Source organism: Ciconia boyciana, chromosome 6 (assembly GCF_034638445.1).
Source record: "Ciconia boyciana chromosome 6, ASM3463844v1, whole genome shotgun sequence".
NCBI classification, from domain to species: Eukaryota; Metazoa; Chordata; class Aves; order Ciconiiformes; family Ciconiidae; genus Ciconia; species Ciconia boyciana.
Genome location: NC_132939.1, coordinates 64423921 through 64436116, shown reverse-complemented (window position 1 = coordinate 64436116; position 12196 = coordinate 64423921).

Sequence of the window (12196 nt, the reverse complement as noted above, 5' to 3'; positions counted from 1 at the left end):
TGCACAGATAACCTGCAAAATTACATGTATTAAGCATCTTTTTCTGCCAGATACTTCTGTGTCTGTCCTTTAACTAGCACTATTGAACCCTGTGTCCCACTTCCCAGTATCCCAGTATGTTCCATCCCTTACAAAGGCCTGATCCAAAGCCAGCTGAAGTCTCTATGTTGTTTCCCACTGACTTTGGCAGACAGGGCTTCAGTTCCTAATCTAGCTTTGTTCTCTGCTGGTGGCAAATCTGGATTGTAAAGAGGAGGCATTTTCCTGATTAATGACTGAGTCTCCTGCTGCTGCCTGGGCTATTCTAGGACAGGGTCTGATGTAAACTGCTGTTCTTGGTCTCCCTAAAGGAAGAACCTGAAACCCCTCAGTTTTGAGGCAGCTGGTGGTACTGCTTGCGATACGCACGTTAATCACCCTGCAAAATGATTTGTCTGCAGAAACTACTGCTAGGCTGTCACTCCATGCAGTCCCCCACCGCATGTACACACGCACACACACACTTCCCTGCCAGTCCATCGTCTCTGACTGGCAGCTATTTTTGCAAAGCTGCCTTCTGTTTTGTCTCCTGCTTTCCTGCCTCTGCTCACATGCGTCTCTCACTGATGCCATCTCTCCCTTTCATAGGCAGAGAGCTCTTCTCCCACTTAAAGCTGCTTTGCTTTTCATCCCACTCCACCATCTTCACCATCACGGGCAGTGCCCTGAGACCTCTTTGCCTTTTCATGTCAAAGGACAGACTTCCAGTTTACAGTATTGCCAGACTATTTCTTTTAATACATAACCATGTGCAATATGCCTTTCCTTTCCAACAGAGACTTATTTTGCAGCAGCCTTTGTCTTACAGACACCTGCAAACTCTTTATTGATTTCTCTTGTCAGCTCTCCCTTCTCAGTCTCTGCACTGTCAGGGTCTCTGGCTCTGTTTACTTCCTGCAGCTTTTCTCTTCTCTTGCATAAAGATGCAGGCAGATATACCTGTGAGGCCTCTATTGTCAGCAAAACCGGACTTCCAATGTGGCCAGAAACATAAATAACTTCGTTGTGGTCTCGTCCAAAAAATAAATTTAAACAAAGCTCTTTTATCTGTTTGCGCCCACAGAAAGTGCAAAAGGCTCCACTACTGTGTCTTCTATAGCTTTATAAATAGACTGTTCCTTTCCTTTCCCTGCTTTCTCATTGCAGCTGAATGAATGCTGTCCAGGGATACTTAGTGCCCCCACCCCCTCGGTAGGCATGGCATTAAAAAGAAAACAAAAAAGAAAAAGGGTTTGATGTAAAATGACCATTTGCTTCAAAAGAGCATTGATTGAATAATAGATCAAGCTTCACTTTGGTGCAGTGTTTTTAATGAAAGATGCACCTTTTCCCACATGCTTCTGCTCAGCATTAACTTGAGAGACTGAAATGTATTGAGTATTCTCTCTAATTTAATAATCAGTGGTTAATTCTCCTCTGGCCTCTTCTGGTCCTTTTGGTAGCGCTCACTGGCCACTAAAAATATGAAGGTGAGATTTAAATTGAGCTCAATCCTCTAAAGCTTTGATCAGCAGACTAGGCTGGTTTTCTTTGACATAAACTAATAGGCGTTGGTGTTCAGATTCCCAGCTAGAGCGAAATAGGAAAGTGCTCCTGCAATCCCTGCAGCAACACCAGCTTTTTCTGGTGGCACAGCTGATCCCTGTTTAGGGATAGGGCTGATTCAGTCACACTGAAGTTTTAACACCTAGACTGTCTCATGCTATCTGGGGAGTTTGCCAGTGGTTTAAAATAGAGAATTTGGGATTTTGCATCTTTGATCCCAGTCTCATGTCATCACAGGTGAAGTACTACTCTTCTCCAGCCCCCCTTGCATTTCAGAAGTGCTGCTGCTCCTGTCAGTCCACAGAGTGCTGCTTTAGCTCTTTCTCCCCGTTCCTGTCCCACGGAAAATTCCTCCTTTCATCCTCCACGTGAGACTTGCTGAAATTCTCATGCCCCTGTCACATCATGGCATCCTCTTCTGCCTGGCACCCTGGGTTCTGCTGCTCCAGCTCGTCTCCCAGCTGAACTGGATCAAAGGCAGTTGACCTTCTCAGTCTGCAGACTGACACTGGTGATTGCTCTAAACCGAAATTGTACTTCCATGGGCTAATTTCATGCTAAACTTCACACTGGCTTTTCTGAAAGTGGAAAATAAGATCATTTGTGACTTGTACAGTGTTGATTTGCTACATGTTAGCCTTGACTTTATCAACATTCAGCCCGAAGACATTGGGGACATTTGTTTTTACGTCTGCAAGAAGGGAAAGGATAATTTCAGATTTTCATCTGGTTAATTAAAATCAGCCCCTGTTCTTCTCAGGGGAAAAAAAAACCAACCAAACCAACCTTTATATTTCTGCAGTTTTCAGGTGGTAATCTTCCGTACATGGTGAGACCCATGTTTTTAGAACCCAAGGTCAGGCTTAGTTCTGCTCCCAGTTGCTCTCTATGGAAACTTTGCCATTTACACGAATGGCAATAAAATCAGGGCATAACTATTAGCATAAACAGTTAGACCACTATTGCTTTAGTCCAAATTCAAATTGCTTGCTGATAATTTGAGCAATAAACTGGCTTTGATAAATTCCTTTCCCAACATTATTTTATCATCATAATTATTTGCTGTTCTGCTTTGAATCTGCAAATTATCTCATACAGTTATATTTACATATGCAATAAAAACGGGGTACATGATCTATTGTCTTGCCAACAGTAAAATAAATAAAACAGTTTGTGAAAGATTATTACTGACTTTTTGGCAGAGCTGTAATAAATAAATACTGAGATGATAAATTCTCAGAAGGGATAAGTATGAAACAAGTTTGAGATGCAACACTTAGCATATATACTGCTGTAGAAGTTTTGTCTGAAGGCTAATTCTAAAGCCATATTCAGATTAGAAATGGAATTGCAATAGATTTTTCATTTTGAAACATGTGTTGATAAAATATTCCTCTGTAAAAGGAACACAGTCTTTGAGTTTGAGCATTTGTAGTTTAGCCAATAAACCTGTCTAAAAGACACAGTGGATGAAGGTACATCAATCACATTTTATGATTATGATAGCAACATGGCAAAGAAGTAATGTACCAAATAAGTGTTGAAATTGATGGCTGTACCCTTCATAGGTTATAAAGACTAAAGGCTTGTGAGATGTATATATTTTAAGCATTGTTGGCAAATTACTTGGATATTTTGGATACAAATATTACAAAATCAGAGGTAGAACTATTGGCATGCACTTTTATTTCCAAGAATGTGTAAAAAATGGTGATTGAGGACCACTAATCACATGCAGAATAGAAATCCACACAAAGGCCTATTTCAGCAAATATGTTTTAGAGCCTGCTCTTGTGGTTTCTAAAATCTTTTTAATTAATTTTCTACATTTACTGATGAACCAAACCTTTTGGTTAAAACATTTTAAATTAAAGCAGTAAAGTATCTGAGAGTCTCATGTGAACATATTTAGGTAAAAGTTAGCAAAAGAAATTTGACTTGCTTTTCATTTTGTAGTTGACCCATGAACCTCCACATCACCTTCTAGATTTGGTGACAAGTCAGTACACTGTATGTACTGAACGATAAATAATTTATGAGCAGCCTTCACCCTGACAGAAGTTGAGAAAGATTGTTGCAGAAGTGTAACTGCAAAAAAAAAAAAAAAAAAAAAAAAATCATGGTGGAAGTGATTTGTGAAATGGAAATGGGTCAACAATGTCAAATTACAGATTTCTTCTGAATGACTCACCCAGCTGTAGTACTTACAGTAGTGTACAGTCAGCAACAAGGAATCAGGACAATAACTACGGATTTCCTTCCTCCTTCCCTCACATTGGGCTAAAACACAAACTATCTGAAGTACTTCTAGGACAGGGTGTATCTTAATATGACTCCTAGGTTTGTCCATCCTTTCTCCAGTCCCCCAAAATCTAGTGGCAGCTCTTCAGGTTAGCAATACCTTTTCTATTGCTTCACATTCTCAGTTTTCCTTACCTGAGCAGAGTCAGGCTTGATCCCTGCAGTGGTGTAAGCCTCATGTGAAAAATTGTGGTTACCCTGCAAAGATTTCTTTAAATAGGTAGTGCATCTCCTCACTGAGTTAGCGCTCTAGATATTGCATCCCCGTGGTCAGCATGTTCCCAAAGATGTCATGGATCAAAGGAGGGGGTAAAGCCATGACCATAAAAATCCTTTTGCAAGACTCTAGATGTTATCTCAAACAGACTTTAGGTGACCCACTCTGGGTAACCAAGAGCCTGTAGATACATCCAGGTGCAACCAAGTCACACCTCACCTTCACAACCGGCAGGACCTTATTCTCTGCTCAGAGATCATGCACCTGAGTTAGTGGGAGACCTGTCTGGACTAGAAAGCCCAGCTGAGATGTACGACTTGTTAGTGCCATTGCAGTCATTTGCTACTGTCTTTACACAGCTTCCAGCCCAGAGCTGCCTTGTGGCCCAACAGCTCAAAGGGTGAGGAGATCTTGCCAGTGACACACTGTGTTCTGCTGTCTCAATATGCCTTCAGAGTTGCCTCAGTATGTTCCCTCTGAGCCTTCTGTTTGATGCAAACCTCCTGTCTCTCTGTTAAACTTGTGGGGTGTTCTGTGTGGGGAGCCTGGCATGTCCTGAAGGACTCTGCGTTTCAACGTGAGTGATTGATTCTTGGGTACTTGAAATATTTGTTGGGTATGTTTGTTTTTTCTGTGCTTGTTCTTCTGCTAAGTGTCTTTTGACCTTTCAGGATAGGAAGCCTTACTCTGTAATAAGTCAAGGTTTGTTTATTGTGCTGAAGAAACATTAAAGAAGGTAAAGACCCCTTGGGTTGAAGAAGAAAGGACTAGGCATGACCCTAACCTAGCACATATGTGATGGCTGATCAGTTTGTCTGTAAGGAATCAACACAGACTCATTGCACTTACATAGGCAAGTGAGCAAAAGCAGGGCAGAATTATTGAAGGAAGCAAAACCCAAGTTGTTTATCAGGTAAATCCATTCAAGGGGGAGCTGCAGCTAGAAACTCAACATGTTTGTTTTTAAGTCTATCTTTGTGTGCAGATTGCTGCACTTTAATGTCTTCTTCCAACCTGCAATACTTAAAAAATTACTTTAGATTTCTTGTAAATCAGCACTAATAACAGCCATTGAAGTACTCTTTGCCAGCCTCCTTGCACAGTACTGAAAGTAATCAACTCTGTGTAAAAGTAATATGCGTGGAATGCAATGTTTCCTTGGGGAATAATTCGTCTTCCCGTATTGCCTTGCCCATACCCTTCAGGTATACTTTCCTTAGCTGTGATTGCTTTGCAAATAAGGATATTGGCTTTCACATTGCTGCTTAAATGCTGCTGTGTAGTATCTACCTGGGTGGTGGTTCTTTCAGCTTTTGGTCTGAAAGACTGTTACTGCGCTGAAGCAAGCTATTGGAATAAGTCCTTCTGGCCTTTACCTGCACTGGCAAATGTGGAAAAAGTTTAGAGAATATGAACTGTTTGCATAGGATGCTCTTTTACCTTGTACAGGAGGTGTGCAGGGATGTCTGTTTTCATTTAGAAATGCCTTTGCTATTGGGCAGAGCTATTTGCATCCAGACTTGCTCTGGTGTGCTTCTGGAAGGTATCCTTGAGAGTCATATAACTTTCCATAAATATGTAGACACCTTTCCAGACACAAGAATGGGCAGAATGGACAGAGATGAACTGCACTGAGTGTACGTGTAAATACTTTTTCTTTTCAAGATGCCTGGTAGCACCTTGTAGTGTTCACTGGACTTCAGACCTGCTAAGTTCTGCAAGGAAGAGAAGTGGAGTGATTATCTCCACTTACAGCTGGGGAAGCTGAGATCCCTATCAGATCCAGGTAATTTATGTGAGGTTGTGCAGCTCGTACACAGCTGAACTGTGATTTGAACTAGAGTCTCCAGCAGTGTCTGGTTCTCTTGACACAAATGAAGGTCTTTCACAGTTCTTATCAGGAGTCTTTTCTAATACAGAGAACAGAGCTACCATGCTGAACACTCTTCTCCTGGACTACCCACGTCTGTTTCCAGGTCTGCATGGTCTTTGGCTGTAGGAGTATAGGGCACAGTTTCTATCTGCCACCTCTGTTCTCTGCTCTCCCTGCTTTTGAATGGGCGAGCCTTGAGCAGAGACAGGTGAATTCTTGGCTGCTCTTTCTCAATGTGGCAATCGGTGATGCTCTGTGCATGAACAAGGGGAAAACTTGGAGTCAGGTGATGACTCCCAGAAACAATGTGTTTTCTGTCCCATTTCTGAAGGGATGGAACCTGAGGGTATTTCTTACACAGGGCTTGTGACCAAATCACAGGATATCCCAAAGCTACTCCTCTGCCCAATCTTTTATCAAGTGTCCTGGAGTTGAACTGTATAGAATAGCACGGTTACTTCTTGATAGCTGTTTCGCTCAGCAAAACTGAAGCATGCGTTATCCTGTGAATATGACTAATAACACTCGTCATAAAGGCAGGAGAGGAAAATGTCAGTCCCTACACTGAAGCAATGCTAGTAGGGCTGATTATTGGCAATTAATTATGTCCTGGAGTCTTGCTGTACATCTTGTGTTTACCAGAACCCCTTACAGTTATTGTTCACCTACCTTTTACACTGTGGTGCAATGCATGTATTGTCCTCTGACAGCACTAAGTGCATTAAATAAGTTCAGAGGAGACTGGCTCAAATTTCAAGGTAAAGAAACATGAGTTCTGCCCTTTAGAGTAAGCCCCAAGGGATCTGAAATACTTCCCTTGGTTTAAAGAACTTTATCATTCTAGGTCCTCAGTACCCATCCTGCACATACGATATTCAGACCTCCCTGTAAGGATGCCTAACTCCACTAGCATATTTGGGCATTCCCTTTTTCTTGGCTACTTCTACTTTGCATGAACAAATTAAATGCACCTGGAAACAAAAAATGTGAGCTATGGAAATGGACAAAGGGAGCCAGTAACAGCTCATCTGGAAAATGCACTCACTCCCAAAAGCCATTTAAATGCTGCCTGTCAGATGCTGGAAAGGCACCACCATGCTAATTTACCAGGGATGGGATAGCTGTCACCCAAATGATAAATCAAAGGGCTTTATAAGCTGGAAATGTGGGCTCCTTAGTAACATACACAACCTTCTAGGACTTCTCCTGCTTTGAACATGGTTCTAGATTTTCAATTAAATGTCTTCATTTCTCCACAATAGAGGAACTCCACTTAGGTTTTTACCTAGTGCATGGGGGTGTACCGAAGCAGTGTTGCTCATAGACACCAAGGAGTCAGGGCGGGGGTTTCAGCATGAAAACTTAGGGTCTTTGTCACCTGAATAGCAGAAGCCTTCCACTAAACCAAAATATCACAGCAGGCTACTGTTATAACTTCCAGCCACTAGCAAACTCATTAAACCAATGCATAGGTGTTCTGGCTTGTGTGTACGCACTATGTATTTGTTGTTTATCTCCTGAATTATATTAAAGATTGATTGAGCTGCACTAGCCTCTATTGGAAGTCATCTGACTCAGTGCACTCTAAAACCAATATAAGTCTGTAAACCTATTTAACCTTCCCATTTGGGAATGCATTTTGTTGAATATAGCAGCTTGATGTTCATTAAAATTAAAGATAGAAAATAATATTAGGTAATGCAGCACTTCTCCCTTGGCAATATAGGGCTGGCACCTTCTTGAGGTCCCAGTTTGACCCTTTGTGTTGTTTTGAGAAGACATAATTTATTTTCACATGTTATTGGGATATTTTCTCTGATTGCTCTCCATACTTCTTGTACATCTTCATCACCCAGTCTGTCTGATACTTTTGGGAGCATACAATACCTACATAGAAGAGTTTTATACCTACTGGTCTTCCATCTAGCATATAACAATAGTCAGTTTAGGACATTGGACTCAATCTAAGACAAAGAAAGGAGATGTAGCTGTCAAGGTACAAATAAATGTTTCTTGCATGGTGGGCATCACTGTGGCCATTTGAGTCTAAAATAACAACAGTAACACTAATTTTCTAGATACTATATATTGGTTACAGCTACAGAAGTCTGTTCCCAGTGTTGCGCATATTGACTTGTTGGATCAGTAACTACATCTTTTTTTCAACCTAGCACAAGTCTGACCTACCTCAAGTTCTGGAACTGGGCTGATTTCTCTTGAAAAGGAAAAACTGGTAATAAGTAGTAGTTTCAAAAATGTTGAATGTGGAAGATGGTGTTTATAAAGCAGTAGCTCCAGGACTAGAACAGTTACAGATCCAGAAAGGCAATATTTAAATATTAATGTATATAGACTCTTTACAGAACATCAGGATTAACATAACGGACCAAATGCATCCCTGGGTGTTAAGCTGTCTGAGGTCACTGTTGTACCAGAGATGCTGCTGATGTATGACATGAAAGAAAGAGTGCTCTTTTTTTTTTTCTTTGTGGAGACTTGTTGCTAAGCAATTGGGAAAACAGTAATGCAAAATATATGAAAGCATAATTCACTTTGTAAACAATAAAAATCTTTACAATTTTGGAAGAAGCTGCAGCAATAATACATAACATCAGAAAGGAGAAGCTCTACAGAACATCAATAGAACATTATTCAGGCTTTTTTTAAGAGTGCCAGAAGATTGACGACTCTATGCTGGTGTAGAATTGAGTTACCATCACTGATATCAATCATTTCCCCACCATGGTACGCAGTACCTAAAACCTCAATAAAGTTACAGAGAGGCGCGTGCATGCACACAGTCACACTGCAGATTTATTTCACCAATGTAACTTTATCACGTCAAAACTGGTGATAAAGTTTTACAATTTGCAGGTGGGGAAATTTTTTTTCACATTAACACAACTTTGTACAGTTAAGGCTTTACAGATAGTTTTGTGTTGTGGTGGGGTTTTTTTGTTTGTTTGTTTGTTTTTTCCCCCAAGAGTGCCAATAAACATCTATGTTGCAGTGGCTTTTGCCTATGAATTAGTACAGGAAGCACTGATTTCTCAAGGACAGCAGAAAATTAGCTACTGCTTGTCCCTACAGATGAACAGGTTTGGGAGAAAAAAGCAGTCACACATATTCTTTCCCAATCACAGCAATAGCAATTTCTTGTTTATGACTTTTCCAAATGGTGTTGACTCCCTGGTTGGGCAATTCCAACTAAGCACCTACCTAGGGGTCTTGCAGCATTATTCCCTGTAGCAGTCCTTGTCTGATTAAATTGATGTTACCCCTTTGGAATCAATGGAATTAAGACATTTTACATTGCCCAAGGAACTGTCCTAATGTAGAAATACTTGCTTTTCTATCAGCTCTACTAGTTTCAGTGGTGTTTTCATCTAGCTTGGAGGTGAGTTTGAAGACTGCAGCATACTTTTATCTTTTAAATCAGCTACCTGTACATTAAGAAAGGGTGGCACAATCTGTTCTCTTGTTATCTTTATAAAAAGGATTCAATCTTTTCTTTGAAACTCCCAAATTCGGGAGTCCACATGCGCCCAGTGCTCCTGGGGACTTTCTGAGAGGTTGCTTAAGCAAGATCATTCATGTGTTTCACATATAGAGATGTGGGAAGAACACATCTGGATATGTGAAAGTGATTATACAGAATCTTTTTCTGCTTGTGTTTAGTTGTATTTCACCATGAACTATTCTCCTTCAGCAAATTGAGGGGAGAAAACCCTAACGCTCCTCTTTAAGTGTGGACTGTGGCATACAGAAAGAGCTGTTTTGTTTTAAAACAAAACATTTCTCTTGTTTATTTTTTCACAGCTAAGTCCTTTGGCTGATTTAGAAAAAACCTTTTAAGGAAAATGTATGAAACTTTCTAGCAACCAAGAGAGGGAAAAATTTTTTCAGTTAACATTTTATCCCTTTTGCCAGCCTCTCTCACTTGCACTTAGCTGAGGGGAAAAAACTCCAAACCTTCCCAAAGCCACTGTCTAGTAGTCCTGCTACACGTCTGGGTCACTGCCAGCTGATGTGGCAAGTGCAGGGTACCACAGCTTATCAGATCAGTCGTCCCTGTTACCAAGTCAAACACAACGGCAGCAAGCAGTCCGACTGCATGCATCGCCTCACCTGAGCAAACCCACGTTGCTGCTGCCTTTTCGTTTGCTCCGTTCCTCCGTTGGCTTGCTCCAGCCATCTGATGTGGGATGGGATGCCGGACCTTGCGGAGCTGTCTGTATGTGCTCTCCTGGCATTATCAGGAGAGCTTTTGCCTTCGCTGCAGCAGAAAGGAGAACGGCAAACAAGTTTGTAAATCCTTAGGCGAGTGACAGCCTTTAACGTCTGCCCTGAGCAATGGGACCTCTGGTACTAAGCCTTTAATTAAAGGTCTGAAATTGAATTCTAACAAGTTGCTGTGAAGCCTTATGATCCTTTGAAATCGGTGGCCCAAATCCTGTTGATTGCAGTGGATCCGAGCTTTGTTCTAAGGTGTTTCTGCTTTATTCACATCCTCAGAAATGCTAAGGATGCTGCAGTGTATGTTTGTTTGATGAAAAGCCCTGCAAGTTCCCAGAGACAGACCTAAAAATACAGTGGGTTTTGGCCTTCTACAGACAATATGAATGTTTGTTTTTTAAAGTTTCGCTTTGGGTTTTATATTTTCATTAAACAGCAGCAATTCAGATTTTATTTTCCGTGCAAGTCTGGTAATATAAAGAGTTTGTTTGGTACACAGGAGAACTCGTCCATGACAAATTACATGGAAACTATGGAAACACTCTGCTTAATGGAGTACAAGGTCAGGCTGTCTCATGCTAAAAAATTAATCATTCCTCTGCTTTTTTGCACAGGGTTTCTTGGGAGGTGGGGGAAAGAGGTTCAGATTAGTAGGACACGGGAAGACTAAATAATGGAATTGTTTAGAGTTAGTTGAATTAATCATTGAGAACAAATTACCTGACAAATTTCATCTTTTCCTTTTTAATTGGTTTCTTTTATGCGAGAGGAAGTGTTCATTTCTGCAAGTGTTGATCAAATTTACCTGAACATGTTTCCATTTCTGGAGCACTCGCGTCGCTCACAGATGTGCCATTGCGTCCCCTGAGACTCGTGGAAGCCTTCTGTATTGAACAATTACCGGCCCAAAAGAGGAGACAGAGTGGCCCTGTGGGCGAGCAGGAGCCCCAGGCAGTGCTGGGATCCTCAGGCATCTCTGGCTTTGCTGGTGGTGGTTGAAACAGGCCATTGTGCTATAGCATGTCAAAGTATCTTCAGGACATCAGATATGGATACTCTCACTTTCCACTCAGCCTGACTGCAGGAGGGTTGGTTACGTTCTGGGTACTTGGATTCAACCCCATAATGAAATTTTGTATTTGCCTTCGTGATAGCAATTAGCTTCTCTTCCACATAGACCTCTCATCCAGCACGGGTTTATCCAGCAGATGTCCTGGAATCACTGTGAGCGATAAGGTAATTTTTCATGGGTTTTATCTTAAATTTATTTGGTTTTTGGAGATTTGATAAGATTTCCAGTTATTTCCCCCCTTCAGTATTTTCAGATTCTGATAAAAGTAGAACCAGGTTTATTCTTTTAATACTGAGATAACCCGACTGTTTGTTATTCAATTTAGTGCATATGAAAATAAAACCATACATTTGAACTCATACCATATGAAAATTACTACTGCAAAGAGGAAAAGATGCTGCTCATCTGCCACCTGTATCTTTCTTGCTTGGTCTTTCTCTTGAGCTGAAAGTGATACAGTCAGATCTGTTTAAAAGAATGAATCCTGAATTCTGAATGAGGAGGAGTTTTATGGATTTCAGAAATAGGAGAAATGAGCTGCCATATATGCAAGCTTGTCACCCTTAGTCTAACTTTAATGCAAATACTTAAGATAATGCAACAGAGTAGGTTGTACCGAGTAGTTTGACCTCAATAGGATTTCAGCATATACTTGAATGTTATGCTGATTTCGAGTTCACAAATATAGTTAATTTTGAGCATTTTGATGAAACAATGCATTCACAACTACAGTTTGCCATAGAGGTGGGTTGTTTATAACGATATTTTCTTTAGAGAGGCAGACAGGGGAGGAGGGACTGAGACTCCACTACCAGTAGTTAGGATTCTGGCTGGGCTTGCAGGAGGCGGCTCTCCAGGTCTGTACCCTGCCTGCGTCAGAGACCTCTGACATGTGAGGAGCTTGGCTGTGAAC